This window comes from Fistularia commersonii, chromosome 11, assembly GCF_037954325.1.
Source record: "Fistularia commersonii isolate RoL2024-O1a breed Wild chromosome 11, RoL_Fcom_v1.0, whole genome shotgun sequence".
Lineage (NCBI taxonomy): Eukaryota > Metazoa > Chordata > Actinopteri > Syngnathiformes > Fistulariidae > Fistularia > Fistularia commersonii.
Genome location: NC_141294.1, coordinates 8,198,459 through 8,216,699, shown reverse-complemented (window position 1 = coordinate 8,216,699; position 18,241 = coordinate 8,198,459). Strand labels below are relative to the sequence as shown.

The 18,241-nt window shown below is 40.3% G+C and overlaps 1 protein-coding gene across 1 annotated transcript in view; it reads right to left on the bottom strand.

The window, feature by feature from the left end:
- The window catches only part of LOC147229381 (low-density lipoprotein receptor class A domain-containing protein 4-like), a 209,877-nt gene that overhangs the window by 182,322 nt on the left and 9,314 nt on the right, over nt 1-18,241 (bottom strand). The window contains exon 2 of the mRNA XM_086154824.1: nt 6,152-6,219. The gene's annotated coding sequence lies outside the window, so the exon portion shown is untranslated. The remainder of the gene's footprint in view (nt 1-6,151; nt 6,220-18,241) is intronic.

The following is an 18,241-nucleotide window of genomic DNA, read 5'->3' as shown; positions in this document are numbered from 1 at the left end:
AAAAAATAAATAAAAACTCAATTTCTCTAGGGCAAAAGGTGGGTTACACTACTCAATCTCACATGAAGCAGATCAGGTCCGATAAAGGGCAAGCAAAAACAGCACTATAGTTAAGTGTGTCACACACACACACATACACACACACAATGTATGTCTCTACAGTTTGTGTTTGAAGTGAGTGCACCATGTCACGTTCTGAGAAAGATTCGGTTCCTCTGTCAAAATGCAAAGACAAAGTCTGAGTGTTCCTGCCTAACAACACAGGGAGAGTGCTGAGCGGTGATTTGACCGTGCGGGGAATTCACTCGGGTCTTCTTAAAGGGGAGGAGTCGTTGAACTTCAGCTCATGTGTACGTTGCACCACGGAACTACAGTGGCTGCCAAGACTGGCCTTTGTGCATGCTGTCCTAAACCGTGTCGGAATGCCAGGTACAAAACTGCGCTCCTTCCAATACAATTAAGATACAATAGAGATGCAAGTCGTCAAAATGCGTCCGGGGCTGTTCATCTCCACCTTCATCCTTGAAGTCAGGTATGTAGCTCTTATTGATCGGAGAGTCAGAGATGTAGCTACAAATGATCACATGACACAGAAGCGGGCCAACAAACAATACCAGACACATAATCCTCAACAAAGATGCAAAGTGCATTTGATCGACCAGAGAATTTACATCCCCCCCGACAAAGATCTATGCTTTTTTTCTGCCGGTCATTATCACCTATTGCATGCAAACCCTCCACGGCGGGATCATTTCACTGCAGGCTTCTCAATTATGTAAAGGTGGTTGATTGAATAACAGCAAGTTGTTGCTAGTCTTTAGACTCAGTTAGACTTTTGTGAGGTTAAACATTGATGAAAAATACATTTTTTGAAGAACACGTGTGGGCTTTACAGTGGAGGTAAGATAAAGAGATAATGAAGTAGGCAGACAGGACTGTCTCCTGCAAAAAACAACTTCACATTGGCGAGTCTCAAGGAGAATGAAGGGTTGTAAACATGAAAACGCCATCTGTTTTCTGTGGTATTACATTGGACGTTTTATTTTTGAAATAAAAGACGTACCGAATGATTTTTAATCTATATCCGGCAGAATTCAGTATTAATTTTGTGTGATTGCAATACAGCCTTGAGTCTCTGCTACTTTCCAATACATGCTCTACTTTTCAACTGTTGGATTATGATTACTCTTATGGAATGCTGACAATATTCCTCAAGGTGAACAGGCCACGGTATATTACGCAAAGCACTTTTTTGACTTTTTCACTGAGCTGAGATAGATATCAAATTAAATTACTGACCACCTGCAAACACAACAGTCATGGCGCGCGAGGAAGTGCTGTTGAGAAACAGACAACCAGGCAGCACTGGGTCGAGGTAAGCAACCACAGAGAGCAGAGTATCTCCAGCAGCCCGGCTGCTCTTCAGGGCCACCATCTGCCTGGGGCTCAGGAGGCCAGTCCAGAAGACGTGCTAGTGTGACAGCATGTTCCCGCCATATGCTGCTGGAGCATGTAATATGCACAAACTGGGATGGCAGCCAATGGCTTGAAATGGTATGGCCCATTCTGTGGCAATCTCAGCTGACCTTATCTGGTTCGGACTTGTTGGCAGAATAAGAACTGACACTGTCGGAGAAAAGCATCGGATATGAACAAGAAAATACTCAAAAGGCCTGGATCAGGTGCGTGTTATTACTGTGCAGAGAAGTTTGAATGTAAAACACGGTGAGTGGTAAAACCACAGCAAAGCAGAGTTTCATTGCTGTTTGAGTCCATGCGGGGGCTGCTGGTGGTCATGTGGTTCAACTTCTTCCTGATGGCAAAAGAGAGGAGTGCGGGAATGGATTCAGGTGATGAAGATTCTGCAGGATATGTAAGGATATCATCAGAGAAAGAATCTGACTGCATCTGAACAACAGATCAAGAATTTAAGTCAAAACAACTGAGTTTGTAAAGCCCTGTAGCCATACTGTACAAACCCAAAATAAATAGGTCTGGTGTTTCGACAGCAGACAAAGTGGTCTGAGCTGGCTTCCCCACAAATTGTGTTACAAATTGTCAATATTTAGTGGACTGCCTTTATCTTTAATGAACAAGCTGGCAAAATTACAATAGTCTCGGAGCCTCAGATTACCTTCAACAATGTCTGACTTACCCTCTTGTTCATTATACTTCAGGAGTTGAATGAACCGAATGATGGACGTGAGCTGCAGACTTGCAGGGTCCCATATATGCGGCTTGATTATGTGCCCTTCCATTGCTTTTTTTAAAAATGTGAATAAAAAGCAGTTTTCATACACATTGTTCCATTTTCTGTCTTTAAATTTTATGAGCCATACAGTAGTGGGTTTCTTGCACAGCAGCCTCTAGTCTGTGTCCTTCAACAGCAATTCTCCATATCCTTTGAATCCGCGGACCTTTAGTCAAGGACCTTATGGAGATTTCCATAAATATAAAATGAAAACCTCAGTCAAACAAAATGGTAATTGAATTGTAAATGGTGGTGACTTTCAGTCATTTTATCCAAATCTCAACAATAAAATCATTGCAAAACTTTCCACGGTATTCTCCGGTGTTGACCCCAAGCTTTCTTAAGTGAAACAAACCGCTGTATTCAAAAATTATTTGTAATTTGTCTATACTCAGACAAGAATATGAAAAAAAACTATACAGTAGATCTGGTTTTCTGTGAAAAGCTCAACTACATTAATCGCAGGAATAAAGCAACATCAACATCAGCAACAGCAGCATCAGTTAATACAGACTACAGTTTTTAAAGTTATGGAAACCAAATTTGATTTAAATGGTGGCATCACTTTCCAATTCATTTAACGATATGTCTATTTCATACTTTTTGTTTGATTCTTATTTCAAGAAATTGTGACATAGAGCATCTAACAGGCTGTGAGTGTCTAAGTCAGTCATGCACTCAGACTCATGGTGTAGATGATGCTTTTAAATTAAAAAACGGGAAATTCCTCATATTCATTGTGGTAATACTGGGTGTTAACTTGCCCTGAATTCAAAATGCAAATACCAAAATGTAATCAATATAATAATTACATATATATATATGTGTGTGTGTGTGTGTGTATATATATATATACATATATATATATACATATATATATATATACATATATATATACATATATATATATATACATATATATATATACATATATATATATATATATATATGATTTTCCAAGTATATCACAAAGTCTAAAATTGGCCAAAAAGAGAAAAAAATAAAAAAAATTCAGGGTAATGAACTTAAATCAAGTCCAATTTGATCCTATGCAGTCTGAAAACAAACTTCGCTTTTTTTTCAATGTGATCTACATACATGTTTTTGTAGCTAGGGAGTCGCCAGGTCTGACATTTGCAAGTTTGCAGTCACAAATGGAGTGGAACAAATCTAACACAATTTAGGATGGAGACTAAAAACCCTGTGGAAACCAGGCAAGTTCAAGAAATGTATGATTTTTTTTTCCAAAAGTTAGTGCCTTCATTTTTCATAGACATCATAGAGAGACCTAAAGACAAATGAATACTAATGGAAAGAGTTTGTTTCCATGAGATCTAACACAGTTCAAAAAGTGGGTAATACACAACCAGAAGTATGAAGCAGACAGGATGCTAAGGGTGACTTCAATGACAGTCCGCAAAATGAGATCCTTCTCCAACCAAACCTTCCCCTGCATGGGTTTCATAACATTATTGCATTATTGTCCCTGGGCCTGAACATTGAACACCATTACAAAGGCTCAGAATTATGCCTGACCAGTAACGTATAATGCATGATGCATGACGCATATATATATATATATATATATATATATATATATATATATATATATATATGCGCGTCATGCATCATATATATATATGTGACAAAAAACTGTCTGGATCTAACAAGAAAAACTAACAAAGACTGACTAGTGAGTTTACATGCAACAATTAAACATATTGTAACGTAGCACGTGTCCTTAAGTTGAGTCTAAGCTCTGCCAAAGCCGTCAGTTAAAGTTGCACGTTAAGATTATCGAAGAGGTAAGGTATAAACCTTTTAATGAAAAAAAATCAATCCAACAACAGAAAACAACATTATAGTATGTTGATCCACACTGAAATTTTGCATGCTATGGACTGGCAGACTGGCCTAGCTTTCTCAAATATTCAAAGCCCCTTGAGGGAAAACATGCACTCGAGTGCACACGGCACAGGACTTATTTCAACAGTTACAACAGAAACTGATTCAATTTCCAGCAGACGAGAAGCCGAAGCCCAGATCTCTTCCTCGGCATAATCTTGACAGTGAATCTCATGTTGAGGGTGAGATGACAGCCAGAAGCACGAACACAATGCTCACGGACATCCGGGCCTCCGGAGTGGAGACGGGATGGGAGCAGCGGGGTCAGCGTGCAGGCAGAAGGACAGACATGAAGAAAGCCAGACTGGATGCAGAGTTTTGGAGGCAGGTAGACAAACAGAACGCTCCGCTCACGTCACCTCACAGCATGAGGCAGGAAGACTGCCACTTCCCAGCCCTGCCGACGATAACAATCCAACCCCTCCGCCCTCACTTTATTTCTCGATAAATATATTTGTTAGATTCCTTTTTGCATTCAAATGCTTGTGTATCTGTGTGTTTAGAGATATAAGTAAGTCCAAATAACATCTAAAGATTTTTCCATCCGTCCATCCTTCTTCTGTCGCTTTCCTGCATTCAGGGTCGCGGGGGACGCTGGAGCCAACAAAAAATTTTTAGTAACAAACATTTTTTTTTATTTTTTTTTTTGGGGGGGGGATGTATATATATATAATTTATCTATAATTTTCATGGGACGTCATAATTTCATTTTGGGTTCATTTTTCATGTTGAAGGGATATCTGCTACCAAAGGGACCGATGCTGTAACATACAGGATATGTTTGTAAGCCAATATCTGAACTTTAATGATTTCACTGCTTAAACAAAGGCTTTTCAGACATCTTTGCACAGTGATATATACATATATATCATTTTTATTTTATTTTAAGTCAAGGCTTTATTCCCTTCATTTATTTATTTCCACAAGTGCAAAGTGTACTGTTTACTGCATTCCTCTGACTGAATTCCTCTGTCTGAATTCCACCAGACTCAAGCCATTAAGTTGAATTGTGAGACATTTTCTTGAGGCTGTGTAGCTAAATTTAATTTCTAGACTTTCCAATACCACTTGCAAATCATGCTACCATCCTCTGAAACCAGAAGACAGACTGATCCGAGCACTGGCGCTGTGAAAAGTATAGTATTTTGATCCTGTTTTTTTTTTTTTTTTATTTGTTACCATCATCAAAAGTCCCCCCAAAACAGCTCCCTACAATAACACTTCTGCAATCGGTTGTTCAACACAAGGATGCGGGATAAACACAGGACTGAAGGAAAACAGACCCATCCTGAGCCGGTGGCTTCTGGAGCCGTGAGCCCCATGACAAACCGGTGTGATGCAAAAGATCTGCAAACGGACTCAACAGACTGCTGACTTTGTGAAGTTAAGACAGATTCTGCAACTCCCCTTCTCACGAGTTCTGTCCGCATACATTATAGAAAGTTTACAGATGGGTCTGCATTTCGGCTGCCGTTTGAAATACATGTTCATGTTTCATGCTTTGTGTTTATTTGCTGAGCAGAAATCCCCTCATTTCATGTTATTGTATATTTACACAGGGGAAGCACTTCCTTTCATTCACTGTCTATGGTTTGCTATGCAGGGTTGCGGTGAAGCTGGAGCTGGACATTGGGCAAGTGGCTGAGTTTAGCCTGTCAATCCCAGTGCCACTGTTTAGTTTATGGTTATAATGTTGTTTACAACATTTATACTTAGCATTCTTCAATTCATTCTGTTGCAAGTATGTTGAGGACACAGGCTGATTGCAGCCGGCTAATGCGAAAACAATATTTTACAAAACTCTCAAAATGGAAAACTTGCCCGTACCAGTCTTTTTACTCAGTTTTTGGTGCTTCAAGGAAATACCTGCGTCTACCTCAATGAAAAACACAACCCTGCAGTGAGGGTAAGGGTCAAGTCTTCCCGGCAACACCAAGCGCAGGCTATGTTAACAAACAGGATCGCAGTATAGAGAACAACGGAGCTTTCGGTTACCTTTTCTTCTTAATCTGCAGTTGGTTCTGGGAAGTGACGTGTGGCAGATGGAGGCTCAGTAACAGACACTGCGGAGGAGAGATGTGAATTAGTTTACTTCTGCTGGGGAAGAGGTGACTCAACACACCTTACAATATGCATCAACCCTTGGCAAGTTAACCACACACAAACTGTTCATGTCTGAAACTTGTAAAAAAAAGTGAGGTGACTTCGTTGTTTACAAAATGCTGTTATGTTTTGAGCGTGATTTATAGGCTGCTGGAAACTCTACAACATGCACGGAGGGAAACTGACATCATGATAAGATAGGAATAGAAAGTCACAAACAAAGACAGACAGTCAGATGATGTATGTGTGTGTGTGTGTGTGTACTTCCACGACGTGTTGTATGTGCAGGCAGACAGACACACATACAGTGTGTTCCATGCAACAGATCGAGTTTTTATAGTCCATGGAATTTTATCGTGTGCACGTCGTTGAAGAGCACACTGGTGGCACTAAGCTCATTTCAGCCTCACTGACAGATTTATGGCATTTCCATCACCTCGTGTCTCTCATTGTTAGTGTGTGTGCACACGTGCGTGTGTGTGTGTGGCATTCCTGAGGCTTGGAGAGAGTACTGTCACAGTTGGCGAGATACCAACTTAAGAACAGTTGGCAAGACAAGACTGCAGCGCTTCTCTACAAACCAATGGCTTCTGTTTTACACACACATGCACACACTCTGTCGATGAATATAGAGTACGGTATCCTGTTACGGTAAGTATTAGTGCGTAACATTATTGCCAGGTCTATGCGACACCGCAGTGTGTCACAGCTGGAGACAACCACAATTTGAAAACATTTCAAGAAGAGCTTGTTTCTTCTCCTGCCAGGTGCCTCCTGGGTTGCTGTATTCTATATATAAATACATACATAAATACATTTGTTGCGTCCATGCATTTACATTTGACACAATAGTACCTTTTTTTCAGTGCAATATAAATACAGAAAAGGGTTTCTTATTCATTTTCAAAGCAAGGCTGGAAATTCAGAGCTGGATCTCAAGCGTTGCGCAGAACTTTATAGATTCCTGCCAATATAACCTTTATACCACGGGAGGGTTTCAGATATGCTGACAGATGTCTAATCATGTTCAGCCGGTATCTGCACTGGTGCATGAAGACTGGCCAGCGGCGCTGTTTCAGACGGGCTGACAATGCGTCCCTGACGACACAACACCGTTGCAGCATCCCTTCCTAGCTGTCACTAGCTAGCTGTGTCACCGGCCAGAATGGTTTCACTGATACCGAAATGAGGGGAGCAAGTCTGAACTTGCCGGGTGGAACGTAATGCTGCGCCGGCTGAACCGAAATTGTTCTAAAAGAGACACAACAACCCAACAAATTACTGTACAGCTTTTACTTAAGAGAATGTCGAGTTTCTCTTTGGGAGGGAAAGATAGGATAAAGAATGAGTCCATCAGAGATACAGCGTTTAGATGTTTTCGAGATAAAGTCAGAGGGGCTGGACTGAGACAGTTTGGACATGTACAGACGATATACTGGATCAACTTCATTGAGGAAGATGATTTGCTGTGGTAACCCCTGAAGGAAAAGAAGGTGACTCAAAGTTAGCTATGAAGCCTGAGCAGATTGATTTGTAAAAAAAAATACTGGGAGGGAGTTTCGTGAACCATTCGGATACAGTAGCCTTGAAAATATAGCGTGAGAGACATTCAGCAATTCAGTGCGAGCTTGGACACACAAAACAGAATTGCTGGCATGTTGGAATTTTAATTGTGATATAATGGAGGTGGAGGAACCAGAAAAGACAGAATACAATATTGACAAACCAATAACCGAATGCGAATCAATTACAATACTATGGAGACCACTGATAATGTAAAATATTACAAAAGAGATAATTAAAGTTAAACTGGAGGAGGACCCAATTACAGAGTTTGGAATAGTATCACCTGCAAATAAACCCCCACGCCTGGAAGGTTTTTGTTGGAGGTCAGATTCATTTCAGCCGATGCACACTACGCAGGACAGGAAGGCAAACATGGAGCAGCGGGCCCTGACAAGATCCATAACAACCAACGCTACGGCTAGAAGTTTACTGAGTTCAATGCCTTAACTATTAATGCATTTAAAGGACATAAGCTTAAACACAAACATAAACTCATGCCAAAAGCATCTGAATTCGAAAAGAGAGCCTGAGAGTCTGATGAGGGACAAACTGGCATTAGTCCGAAGAAAAAGAGCATCTGCACGTGTGACTGGGTGCCGCTCATCACACCACCCACTTGCCAATGGTTACCGATAGATGAAAACACCTAAACTCTTTGATAGGGAAAAGAAGAAAAAGAAAGGAATGTGTAAAGCGGGCGATGGGTATGAGAAGAAAGGGAGCGAGTTTGTGCAGCCCCTTGATATTCACAAAGACTCTCAGCAATTAAAGCCGTGTGTTCGACGCCAGAGACACTTCCTTGAAGGTCTTGGCAGCGACTCTGAGGCTATCCCTCCTCCATATCAACAAACACACTTACCAGTAACCCGAACTAACCTCCGGCTGCCCACAGCAACCCATGATATCTCCACTGACACACACAATCCTACATCTCGGCCTACACAAACCCACAGCAGCTGACTCATTAGGCACCTGCACGGCGGCCTCACACAGTCCACTTGCCCGGTAACAGGTAGGATGTCTTTTGCCAACGGAGCTACTTGTGAATAAAATTGGAATCAAACAAGTGGGTGTGCTATTTTTCCACACGGTCCTTTAGTCCCAATCTAATTTCACAGTCCAAGTCTTTTATGCCAAAAATACTTCCAATTTAGTAACTTTAGACATTATGCATTAATTCAATTCGCTCAATTATTCACCGCCTGAATTAGCCTGCAATTTTAAATAAGCCGATGGAAATACGCTGTGACCGCTCGGTTCAACATCGGGTCAGGAGAAAAAAAATTGCAAAGATTTGAACAATGCAGATACTGGGCTGAATGAATATTGTACGCTTCTACTGAACTTCTTGAGGTGTGAATATAAACCCTCACCAGTTGTTGGACTTTGGTTTGCCGCTATTTCATAAAACAAAATATTTTAATTTAAATCCATGACTATCAATGGTTACATACGCATCTTTTTTGAATGGTTGTGTTACTGTGCAATTCATAGTTGTTGTATGAAGCTGTATATAAAAGATATTCAAAACCTTGGTGCCCCTCTTATAGCAGAGGTCTCTCAGGAAACCTGCTATAGAACCTTGGCTGCTCTTTAAAGCATTAAAAAAATTTTTTTAACTTTTTTTCCCCATGAAAAAAGATTTTCTTTGCGTCATACATATTGTATATATAAAATCTATGTAAAACTGGTTTCCAATTTGCAGATGCCCCTGTCTGCCCTGAGCTCTAATTTCAACATATTCAGCATGTCTGACTATTATTTTTTGGGTCAAGATGTAATGTGCACTTGGTTGTTCCTCCACAGCCTCCTACGAGGAAAAGGTCATTATTTGTGTGTTCCGGGGTGCCTGAGGTAAAGATAGCCACGTGAAAAACATGCCAGCCTGTATGTGGCTAAATCTGCGTGCATGATGGAATCCATCATGCTCTGTGTTTTTAGAGGCGATGAGACTGATCAGCACGCCTCCCAATCGAGGCAAATTGAGCTGAACACTGCGAGACAGGTGGCGAGATGAGAGGGGAAGCGGGAAGTTGATTGGTGGAAACGATTAAGTTACAAACTCAAAGTGAACGGTACAAATGGGACTGTGACACTTGTGACACACACATACACGCACACACACACACACACAACAACCAGAGGCAGCTATCACTTTCCTGGCAGAGAGCAGCAAGAGACAAATTCAAAATGATGATGAGGGCAGCAGCAGACACAAGGACAGTGGCATCAAATCATTTCCAATCCTCTTTGTTCCCTTCAGGACATTTGTGTAATATTACATCCAATATTAAAACAAGGGTGTGGGATTCATTACAAAATGCCGACCGGCAGTTTTTTTTTCCCCCTGATTTTTAAAATGTTGCTCCTGTCCTCGGGGCTGGGTGACATCATCAGCTGATCTGCATTTGTGTAGAATCAGCAGTACCACTATGGGTGTCTGCAAGTTTCCTCAAGTCAAAGAACTTTGTAACGCCGACCAGATTTTAATAAATGTAAGCCCTCAAATAAAACGGAGGGGAAAGCAATTTGTATGATGGTTGAACTCTGACCAAAAAGCAGTGTGCCAAGAAGGTGCATCATTTTTTTAGACAATGTCAAAAAGTCTGTTACGCACATTTCACCAAATTGCATCTATGAATTATAAATAACTGAATACATAAATGTTCTGAAGTCTGTTATAAAGCACAGACAATAGTACAAAGTGAAGACGTGCGACGTATCCCGGGGCAATTTGTGGCCAGAGTGAATCTGCAGTGCAGTTGAGGGCTGGCCCAGGAATAATCGCGTTAAAAAACAAGGTAACGGCTGCCAACGTATCACCAATGAGCTACTTACCCCTGAAGCAAGAGAAAGGGTTTTGCAAAAGTTTTAAAACATGATATACATTAAATCCCATAAATGGGATGCTCTTTGACCAGGGACCTGCAAAGGTTGCAGTAATATCAGACAGGAACTGTTTGCGTACCAGACATTGTCAGTTGTGAGGGTGCAGCACCTGAGGTAGGACCACAGGTCACAGCCAGTCTAGGGCCCAACATTAAAATTTGGTGTTTTAGGACACTCAAAATGATGATAAAAATACTGATGTTTTATTTGATTCAAATGAACAAATGTAACCTTGGAACTTGTCAGGACTGAGGCCGGGCGTTGCCCTTAAAAGCCCCTACTGACAGCAGGGGGCAGCAGTGGACTGTGGGTGCATGATGGGACTCGACTGATTATATTGGCCTCCCAGGTTTCTTGCTCTCGCACTACCCATGAGAAGTTACATATCCTGTCTTATCATTTTTTTTCTGTTGACACATTAGCCCTAGGCCTGCGCATTTAATTTCCATCCCGGCTGTTGAGTTTGAAGTTGTGTGGCATGTCCTTGTATGCAGCAAAAACATATAAAATGTACCAACTGTGGGACGATTAAAGGTACATTCTTTTCTATTCAGTTCTTAATACAAAGGGAAAACAGACAGGAGGTATGTTTGTGTAGACCACGATGGAATTTGAATTCCTCACATTTCACTGTTTAAAACCATTTGAAGAATTTTACAGTGAAATAAAAGTAGAGAATGTGTGTGTGTTTGTGTTCATGTGTGTGTGATTTTTTTTTTAACAGGACAAAGTGTTAACCAGTTTGCAAATAAAAAAAAATCCTTGGGTTAGCTTCCATGTCAGTTTAATTCATCTTCAAGTTGCAGGTGTTATTTAGCATTAGCCCTGACAGCTAAATGACTACCTTCTAAAAACATCCCCTGCACTGAGAGGCAGATTTAGCTGTCTGACCTGGTTGAGACCTGTAAGGAAGGAGGAAATAACTCCCTGGGTTCATGTTGTCAATCAACCATCTAAATTGTCCCCCGTGGGGTCCCAAAAGAAATATGAAAACGTGAGCCAACATTTGAACTTCTATGCTGATGGTGAGGAGATACAGCACTGAAAAGAGTAAAGCCTTCAGATTAAAACAATCACAGCATCAAAAAAGAAGTTCTTTTATAGAAAAATGACACATAATTGTAAGCGAAGAGAAAGACAAAGATACCGATTCATGTCTGTCTGAAATTCTTCTAAGTCAATAAAAAAAACATAAATAAATAAAGAACTACTAACTCAATATACATGTTATCATTAAATATATATTACATTCGAGTATCTTTCTCTTTGACAGCACAGCAAAGTAGCTAACTGTGGACCTTTCAGTGAGTGCTACTGGTGAGTTGGTGGTGTGCTGCTGTAATAGCACGGGTCATATTCACGTTCAGACTAAGAGTCCATCTGCAATCAGAACAACACACCTTCAAATGAAGAGGTGAAAATGAAAGAAATATAATGTTTGTCATGATTGTAATTGAGTATGATACCAGAGCTGTCACTGATGTAGTTCACTCTCAAGGTATCATCAGTCCAGCTTGTATTGTATTTCCCCAAAAATAGTATGCATCTCGAACAAAAGCGGTCAAGGATAGAAATTTAAAATATATATTTAAAATAAATCTGAAAAACAAAAATAACATAAATGTGTATGTGTATATATATATATATATATATATATATATATATATGTATATATCCTTTTTGTGTACTTACTGACGTCATATAATGGAATTCCAATGGTGCATCAATGCGGTCAGTTTTTTCATATGATAAGATTGGGTGAAAGGTCATTTCTGGAAAATAATCCATTTGTACTTATTTTCTTAAAGGCCTGTTTTAAAAGTAACAATGAATCAAAACAATTAGCGTCACTATCCATTCCCTTTTCTCGCCAGTTCCACCAGCAAGTCGTCACTTTGCTGCCTAAATGAGAAATGAATGATGTTCAGCTGAGGAACCAGCTTCTCTCATTCGCAAGCTGTCCAAAGAATATTTCAATTGCTGAAAGTTTAATTCTGTTTCCCACAGAGAGTTTCCTCAACCCTGTCAAGTTTAAGACTACAGTTTTTAGTTTTGCTGCTTATAAGTCACATAATTGCTGAAGGGATGTTGATGCACATATAGATATAGAAGAGTCTCTAATGACTGAATACAGCCTCTCTAATATTATTCATGTAAATCATCACCACAAGTATATAAAACAAGTCTTCCAAGGATTCATCAGGAGAACTGCTTTACTATAAACAACTGTCCTGGAATTAGTGTTTTGAGCTTTTGCCTAGAAAATCTCAGAATATATATAAATATACTGAAAACTATCCTGTAATAGATTTTCGAGTTTGTATTAAGTCCAAGGTGCAAGTGGTTCGTATGCATCCATTATATCTGTTTTGCATTCCTGAGTGCATGTGTTTGCCGTTATACACTGAAACCACTGCGCTACTAACTTGAGACCTTGTTTTTGTGATTGAGTCGTGAGTCGCTGATTTGCAACAGTGTGGAAAAGAGCCAAAAATATGGATGACCAAACTGGCGACCCCAAGGGCACAAAGGTGGAAGCACATTTAGATGTACATCAACATGGCAAGGGAGAAGGAAATTACATTTACAAATAATGTCACCACCACTCTTTCTCTTTGTAAGGCAAGCTTTCAGTGTTGAAATGTAACTGAGAATCAGACAACTAAAAATTTAACGACACATTCATGATTCAGTTCAAAACATTGTTGCTGAATGAAGACTGGTATGTAAAAACTCGACATATAATTATAGTTGTGTCGTAAGAATGATCAGATTGTATGCATGACTTTTCTTGTTGATACTTTCATTGATAAAAAAAAATAAAAATATTAAAACTGTTCCTGTGAGTTAAACCATTTCATGTGTGACTAATTTCCCCTCAGGATTTTGAAGGGATAAATCTTTTTATGCAGTCCTCACAAGCGCCCCCCAAAAAAACCCCAAGTGCAGCTTAGCTCTCATCTAATGGAGATGGTCTCTGAAATTTTCCGGCTCATGAGCCAATTTTAATCATCTAACTCTCACCCTGGGACCCCGAGCTCATTAAAATGCACTCGTAAACTTGTCACGTCACCAGAATCAGGTCATCTCTCCGCTCCAGGTTGAGGAGACCGCCATGTAAGGCCAGAGCCACGGAGGCCCCTGTCTCAACTGTCTCCTCTTGAATTCCCTGCAAGTTCAACCAGAGTTCACTCCACCTTTTGATTTTTTTAAGTTGTAGCCTGTGGCCTGCGCAGCCCAGTCACAGATGCCATCAATAATGCACAGACTCACTAACATCCCCTCCTTTAGCATGAGATCTGCGCCGCACTCCGCCGAAACAAAGGCAGGCCGAGGATGTCTCAGACTAGCACAATGAGAAAAAGAGCATGCACGCACACAAGCACACACACACAGATGAAGGCAGGAATGTACCCACAATCTGCAGATCTGCAGTTGTATAATACCCAGCTGTAAACACTGTCACACATGCAGACTCTTTCTCTGATGAATGATGTGCAGGAGGCGTGTATATTCAGGAAGACACAGTCAGGGGTGTGTTTGTATGTTTTTGTGCAACGGGACAACATATGCGATGCTTAATATTCAAATACTGATTTCTTTATTTAATCTTAATTTTGTTTTGTTTGGTTCTATTCGGGAAGGTTACACTGATGTGAAATGTGTTACTTCATATACAACCATTTATCCCAAGCAGGGACATTCCTGAATTATTAAATTGCTGCTTCAGCTTTGTGGTGAAATGAAGCTAAACAAACAATGACAAACGGTATTAAATGCATTCCAGCGGTAATTGAAAGCTCTGCCTGACAAAACTGTTTAAATGACTTCTGGGGAGCTAATTTAAAGAGTATAACTATATCTAATTACTGTCTCTTACCTTTTTATTTTTTGGGGGTTCCTTAACCGCTTTCTCTATGGCTCAGTCCTGCAGTTTTTGGACAGCTAATAATCTATCTTGGACTTGTGCAACCACATTCAAATGCTGTCAGTTTATCTAATCTGGACCTTGGGGCCACAGAAGTCTGGCAAGTGATTTCATATCGTGGCAAAATTAATGCCATCCCAGGAGAAAATAACAAAAAAAGGAAAAACAATATTCGTGATAACCATCATGCGTTTAGCAAACAGGCTGTCAACCACGCACTAAATGTGCCACTTCCCTCTGGCCGCTGACTCCGGGCGCTGCCTGGGTAAATGTGACACAAGCCAAAAGAGATGTGCTCTCACCCAGTTCTTATCAAAATCGATTGTTTTGGCACCAGATATACTGGATGTGACTTAGGTCGGGGGAAGAGAAAGACAACTCAAACCAAAGAGATTTATAGACACTGTCTTCCACTACGACAAGAGAGCACCATCTTTTTCTTGTCAAACCTCGGGTTTGACAGATCATCTATTGATACAGATAGAGAAGAGTTCAAAAATTGCATCGGACTCTCTGCATTTTGCTGTCATGCCTCGGCTTGGATTGAGATAAATCGGACAAAATGTTGGATTTCTTTACTTATTTTTCTTTTTCCTCAACATAAGATGGGAAAAAGTGTAAGGGTTTTTATTTTACCCTTAGTGCTTGATCCCTGGTCAACTTCATTCATCCTAAAGCCACTGCTCTACACTGATAATGGATATCTTCTACGCTCAAATGCAAAACTAATATATTGCATAAAAATGTACAAGTGTCTAAGGTTGCCATTGCTACCTTAAAAGGCAACTGACAATAAGAAAACAAAAACTGTTTACCGGTTGACTTCAGAATCTACATTGTCCATTGGTGTGCAAAAGAGCATAGCCTGCTGGATGGATGGATGTGACTGACGGTGAAATGTCCAAGATCGAAATAAATAAAATTCCATCTTTTTTGCATAAGGTTCAATGCAATAAAAACACCAAGTAGTGGTAAAGTACAATCGCACTATCAGCACAAATCAGTTTTCAGAAAGGCCTTAGATGAGATTGAATAACTATTTGTTGCTGAAATATGGTAAACTTATCTATTATTAATCGAATAAATACTCTCAGCTGCATGGAAAAAGAAAATGACTGCATCAAGAAAACTGTTTCAAGAAATAAGATTTATTATCTGCCATTTGTACTAACCAGGCTAATCAGGCTCTACAGCTCTTCAGTCATTCCTAAAGCTCTGTTTTGTCCCAGTTCCAGGGAAAACAGTGAAGGGAATCACGAATTTGTTCAATTTTAGAACCGTTTCCAAACTGTTGCATCCATTCGAATCATGGACATTTTCAAATCCTTTTACTGAAGCTGCTGTATGTCAACAATTTCAATCTATTATCTAAATAAGGAATCATGTTGGACAGTACAAGCTACTAAATACTACTAGTTGTAATATACTAGTTTTACATATTTAAACACACAATAGATGAGTCCCTCGGCTAGCCAGCTATGCCAAACATACAGATTTAGAAATGTTCATCTGGCAGACATGTGGTGCTGGCCCAGGTGCCATTCTCCGCCAGCATGCAGAGGAAACTCATTTTAGGACTTTTCTGAAGTATAATGTTGTTTTGAAGTAGTGTTCTGTAAAGACCAGGAGGCTAACCTGCAGACAGTTGCAAAGTTGCAAACTTTTTGCGGGGGAGCTTGAGTTTGCAGACTAAGCTTGCGATTGTGTATGAGTCGGATATTCTGGGAGATGTTTTTGGAAATGCTGTAAACATCTGCGAGTCTATGTACATTATCGTTCTGAGAACCCTTAATTATGGAAATCTGTCCAGTTCAGCCAACTATAGTCGACAAGCTGAAGACGTAGACAGAATCCTGTCGGACAACCAATCAAGACTCCCACAGAAGGATATAGAGCCTGAAAACTGAAAATAATGATAAGACTTGAGTTTGTCAGGCTATCAAAGAGACACAGAGGAAAGGTGAGTTTCAGCAGCCAGAGGTTAGAGAGCAGATCTGCCTTGCCTGAATACACTGGCCAAAACGCAGTCTAAACTAAAAAAAAAGTTCAAACAAATTAAGAGCATCTAGTGTTTGTGCATTTCAAACCTTGCAAAGACAAGGGGCAGTTTAGAAAAGTGATTAAAGCTAATCAGTTGACCAGGAGTAAAAAAAATAAATCGATAAACGCAATGAAAACGATCCAGGTTCTTTCCAGCTGTTTGAAAGGAAACCAACCAGAAATACAATTGGTCCAATTCAAATTAATTCTCATTGATCTTGAAAGAAATCATATCATCAAATACCCACTGGTAGTAAATTTCAACGAACTTCCTTAATTTCTGGAGAATGACTGGCTTGCTCTTGTGGTTGATCCTAGGAATTGTGCCATTAGACACGATCACTTTGATGGAGTTCCTACATCCTTGGAAAAGCAGGAGGGTACTATAGACCAGATTTCAAACGTGAACGAGACAGAGAAATCAAACGGATCAGAGAGGACCTTTTAAGAAAAAAGGCCTCCACAAAATTATGAAAAGAGAGCTATCGCTGGAGACAGATGTATTATCTGTGGTGATCAGAGACACAAGGACAAAATCTCCCGGTCTAAAGGACTGGAGCCGAAATGACGTCGGTCGGACAAAAATGTGTGCAGAAACAGAGACAGCGAGGCAAAAGGCTCTTCTTTCTATGCAGAGGGGATGAAGTAAAGGGAGAGCACTGTGGGAAATAGCAGACTGGCAAGGAACAGACGACCTGTGAAGGCTAATGGCTGAAAATGCCATGTTGTTATGTTGTGGGGGTGCACAGTGTTTCGGAAAAGAACAACAGAGTTGGCCCTGTGGTCTGCGCACAGGCCAGAGGGTCGCCAAAGAGACCAAGCAGATGTGGTCACCATACTTTATAAGCACAGCTCTGACAAAAGACGCGCATTTGCATCCCATCTCCTTCAGTTCTGTCAAGACGCTGCAAAAAAAAAAAAAAAAAAAAAAAAAAACCTTTGGTGGTGTTTCAGACGCAGTGCATACAGACATCGCCCAGTTCACCTGCAAGTTCTGTTTGGGTTTTGTTAGGTCCGTCTACCAGAACTCACCGCCTGATTCAACTCATCGCCAGACAGCGATGAGTTGATAAATCTTAAATCTTTCAACCTGAGGGTATGCGACATACAGAGGCAAATCTGATCATGTCACCAGCAAGTAACAAAAAAAGATTAAAACCAGTATGTAGATTAATGAATATTTATTTGTATGAATAAAACTGGTTTCAATCGAATCAGGTGTTCCCATGACAACATTACAGACTATTCCATAAGAATTCTCTGACTGGTCACTAAGTATTCATTCACTTTTTCAAAAAGAGGATCCCTTCCAAAATGATAACTCCTTCTGTTCCGATTCAACATGTGAGCATCATTTCCTTCTACTTTTGCTTTTGGCTACTTCCTTCAGGGGTCTCCACAGCCAGTCATCTTCCTCCATCTAACCCTATTCTCTGCATCCTCTCCTCTCACACCAACTAACTTCATGTCCTCTTTCACTGCATCCATGAATCGTCTTATTTGCCTTCCTCTCAGCCTCCTGCCTGGCAGTTCCGACCTCAGCATCCTTTTTCCAATAT